Genomic DNA, 5,303 nt, shown 5'->3' with positions numbered 1-5,303 from the left:
TACCCGGAAGTACAATGACAATAACAAGCAGCTGCAAATCACGAGTGCTTGGGTTAATGAACACTAGAGGACGCCATTGCATTGTTTTACACTATCAAAAATACAGCTCCATGATCTTCAGTCACGTAGGTTTCCTTTATGTTTATAGTTTTATACTCAGACATAAAAGGCTCAAGGCCTGTACTTTATATTTGTCAACAGGGTTTGTTTGTTTTGCTACTTACAGTAGATTTCCATAAAAAAAATGTTTGTATTAGCTATCTAAAGCTCTTAAACAGCGGTCTTGGAAATATTCCAATGCTTTTATGATTTGTTTCTGCTTCATTTCAAACGTTGTAATAAAATGTAATGTTTTATACTTGCTTTGTTTGATACAATCCAGATTTTAAATGGTGCATCATAAGACTATGATCAAAAAGTAAAATTAGCACAGACCATCTTAACATTTAATGTGTGAAAATCTTTTGTGTTTTTGTTCAAAAGTTATTATAATGTAATATGTGAATAGAACAAGACAAATAACAAATATATATTTTTGTCCAAATGTTTTTATTGTATTTCCAAATTGAATTGGTTTTGATTGGATTCTATGTATATAATTTAACGTATTTTGTGCACTTATATGATTAGAAGCTATTAGGACACATAAATGCTATTGAATTATACTTACTTTATTATAACTGAGTATCTTTTTATGTACTTTGTAGGAGTTTGTAAACTAAACTATTACGGTATGATTTTTAATGTTTTTTTTTTTTTTAAAGTCTCTTCTGCTCACCAAGCCTGCATTTATTTGATTTGAAGTACAGCAAAAGCAGTAATATTCTGAAATACTTTTACTATTTAAAATAACAGTTTTCTCTTTAAATATATTTTAAAATGTAATTTATTCCTGTGATTTTAAAGCTGAATTTTTAGCTGAACCATTACTCCATGATCCTTCAGAAATCATTCTGATATTCTGATTTGATGTTCAAAAACATTTATTATTATTGTTATTATTATGTTGAAAACAGCTGAGAAGAATTCTTTTAGGTTTCTTTGGTGAATAGAAAATTCAGAAGAACAGCATTTGTCTGAAATAGAAATCTTTTCAAACATTATAAATGCCTTTATCATCACTTTGATCAATTCAAAGCATCCTTGCTAAATAAAAGTATTAATTTCTATCATTTCTTTCCCCCCAAAAAATGAATAAAAAAATAAACAGACTCTAAGCTTTTGAGTAGTATAGTGTATAATGTTCGGACAAATGCTGATCTTTGGATATTCATCAAAGAATCCTGAAAAAAAATGTATCCAACCGTTTTAAATATTGATAATAATAATATTAATAAAAATGTTTCTTTAACAGCAAATCAGCATATTAGGATGATTTCTGAAGGATCATGTGACACTGAAGACTGGAGTAATGATGCTGAAAATTTAGCTTGGATCACAGGAATAAATTATATTTTAAAATATATTCAAATAGAAAACAGTTATTTTAAATAGTAAAAATATTTCACAACATTACTGATTTTGCTGTATTATGGGGAAATGCAGACTTGGTGAGAAGAAGAGACTTTAAAAAACAAAAATCTTACTGTTCATAATCATTTGACTGGTAATGTGTATGTATACATTAACTAATAGTAAACTTATATAATTAGTAAACTATATAAAATGTAGATCTAAAATTAGCAATTTAATAAACTTGTGTAATAAAATAAATAATATTTATATATTGAAACTGTTTATCATTATGGTTTATAGCAGGTGCCACAGTGATTAAACAACCAAATTTCCAAATTGTGTTTTGGTTTTCATAGTATGCAAAAAATATCAATTATTGTTATTTGTGACAAATAAATGCTATGAAAATATATTTAAATTATAATCAGATATTACTTTGTGTACTTCGCAAATGTAGTTTGTAAACTAAACTAATATCAACGTCAAAGTAGTACACAAAATTTTTAAATGTAGTCAAAATTTAGTACATTATATTTCATGCATTAGTAGTACTAATACGTTTTATACACAACAATTCCCATAATAAAAAGACTATACAAAAAATGAATAAAAGTATTAATAAATAAATATAAAATAATACTAAAAACAGTGTATTTTGTGCTTTATCAGGTCAATTTAATGTCAGCACAAAAACATCACAACTCAAAGATTCACTACACCAAAACAATTTTTAAGACACAAAATGAGGAAAAATCCAATGAAAAATAACACCTCAAAATTCACAGTGTGCATCACAAATATGTGCAGTGTACAACTAACATGCAAAATAAATCAAAATCACATTCTGTTTGCCATCTCTTATCATTTTCCATCTGTGGAGAGTTTATTTCAATATTCAGCCACTGCTGGAGTGCAAAAGAAGGCTTTTAAATGCAAAGTTCTGTCATTAAGCTCTAGATCTGATTGGTTCTTTTTTTCCATCAGCAGCCAATAAGCTTGCTGCTCAACATTCAAATAATCGGTTAGTGCTTGCTGTAGCAGTTGCAGCACTTCAGAAACCCTCCACCTCCCCAGCTCCACCTGTATAGATCTGCTATGGAGTGATTTCATGTATGTTACATATGCCGGTTACTTCATATATGTTATGTTTCTTACATGCTTACAGCAGCATGTCTGTGGATGTATTAGCAGTAGCAAGTCTCAGTACTTGCTCTTTTGCAGCAGTGTTGTAAATCTGTTTCGCGAAGACCAAATACACAACACTGCCGTGTATGTTACCATGCTAAACTCTCTTCATGACAGAAGCTTAATCACCAAAGTTCTTTGGTCAGTCATCTTCAGCAAAAATGGTTAACCAGCTTTACCAGAAAAACCAGCCTGGAACAGCATGGAAACTGGTCTTTTGAGAATTCACAGCTTCAAGATCCTCAAGTGAAATTATAATCATTATTTTGCCATTAGTTCTTATGCCACACAACTCAAACCCTCATCAACTTCCTGTGGAGTTGATTAAAATCAAACAGCTAATCAAGATCATTGCTCACTTTAGAAATTATAGACAGGTGAAGGTGGATGTTGAAAATCAGGAACGAGCCTGCTAATCAAGCTAATCACTCATTATGCAGTCTGGGAAAGCCTGAGCATTCCGGTACAATACATTTGTACGGGTTACAGGGTTTGCGTAGGCGTTTTGTCTCATGATTGCTCAGGCCATAAAATGTCAAAGGTCAACCTACACTCAAGCCGAGGAACAATAGGCCAGTTCTGTGGCATGTTCAGTGCAAACCGAGAGCCCGGCTCGGCACGTACCCTTTCATTACTCTAATCGGTCCAACAGCACAATAGTAAATACAGGGTGGGGACATCATAACTACCCATCTCAAGCCGCCACATATCCATGCTGAACCAGAATGTCCTTGCAGCCTCGGGCAGAAGCTGCTTTTTCCCACCACGTCCGCTTGGCATAGCACAGAGAGATGTCACATGCCGGTGGACAGCAAAGGAAGGCCACCCCGACAGATTATTGTATGACTGTTCAAGCTTCGCAAAGCACCGGGTTTGATGTCGTCTGGTGGGTTATAAAAATGAGGTGAATTACATGCTGTATGAAAACAACATATTTTTTAGTCTCCTCTCGTGTCATCACAGGGTTTTTTTCGGGTCCTGTTGGATTTGAATGTGGTCGAAGAAGAACAGACCTCAAATAGTCAGAGTTCCTTGAACATTTTTGATCTAAATATTGCATGCAACTAGATGGTTTCAACTGAGCCATGGACAAAATGTGAATATTGGAAAAGTGGATGGACTGCAAGTGTAATTTGCTCAAGTTTCATCAGATGTTGAGAGGTTATACTTTGGAGATGTGTTCTTCTTTCTCAGCCAGCTTGTACCCATTGGTTTTCTCTTTTTGTTCTTCAGTGTTAGATCTAGTGAAAAGAATACAAGACTTGCAGTTTATTGTGTTAACTTGTGGAATAATAAAACTGGTAAACTGGTAAAAAGGTGTGGCCACATTAGCAACATTTCACAGACGTTAGAAACATTTCACATACTCACCCTCAAGCCATCCTAGGTGTATTCGACTTTATTCTTTCAGATGAGTACAATCGTAGTTATATTAAAAATGTCCTGGCTCTTCCAAGTTTTATAATGGCAGTAAATGGGTGTTGAGATTTTGAAGTCCAATAAAGTATATCTATCCATCAGTAAAAGTACTCCAGACAACTCCAGGGGGTTAATAAAGTCCTCTGTAATCTCTAGGTTCTTGTAATCTAACTGTCGTATGCACGCTCACGAGAGAGTGGCGTTCCAGCGGATGACATAGGACGTAGACGAATGCGGTGAACTTCAATATAAGAACAAAACTTCGATATAAGCCAAGAAGAGACTGGTTATCCTTTGGTAAAAACAAAACTTGTTTCTCACAAGATTAGCATATTCTCACTGAAGCTTATGCTACGCATGTGTCCTACATCATCCGCTGGAATGCCACTCTCTCGTGAACACCCATCTGACAGTAAGAGGAAGCAAAAGATTATAGTTTATAACGTTTAAAATATTGTTTTGTTTTGTTTGGTTTTTTTATACAAAATGCATCGATTCACTTCAGGAGGCCTTTATTAACCCCTCTAAGCTGTTTGGAGTACTTTTTATGTTGGATGGATGCACTTTATTGGACTTCAGCCATTCACTGCCATTATACAGCTGAAGTCAAAAGTTTACATACACCTTGCAGAATCAGTAAAATGTTAATTATTTTACCAAAATAAGAGGGATCATACAAAATACATATTATTCTTCAGAAACTACAGAAGATACTTACACGCTTCCCAGAAGACAAAATAAGTCAAATTTACCCTGATCTTAAATTCAAAAAGTTTTCACCCCCTGTCTCTTAAAGGAGGACTCCACTTCCAGAACAACAATTTACAAATAATTTACTCACCCCCTTGTCATCCAAGATGTTCATGTCTTTCTGTCTTCGGTCTGGACTTGGACTGGTTTTCCTTCGCTGTAAACAAAGCTTGGTTCTTGTGAGACTAGCATATTCTCACCGGAGCTTACACCACATTTGCGTTGTACATCATCCACTGGAACAACACTCTCTCAGGAATGTGCGTACGACGGTTAGCGGAAGCTAGAAATTACGGTTTATAAGTTTTAAATATTGATTTTTTTTATACAAAACACATCAATTTGCTTTAGGAGGCTTTCAATAACCCCCCAGATCCATGTGGAGTACTTTTTATGATGGATGGTTGCACTTTATTGGACTTCAAAATCTTAACACCCATTCACTGCCATTATAAAGCTTGGAAGAGCCAGGAATTTTTTAAATATAACTCTGA

Source organism: Labeo rohita, chromosome 25 (assembly GCF_022985175.1).
Source record: "Labeo rohita strain BAU-BD-2019 chromosome 25, IGBB_LRoh.1.0, whole genome shotgun sequence".
Taxonomy (NCBI): Eukaryota; Metazoa; Chordata; class Actinopteri; order Cypriniformes; family Cyprinidae; genus Labeo; species Labeo rohita.
This window is presented reverse-complemented; position numbering follows the sequence as displayed.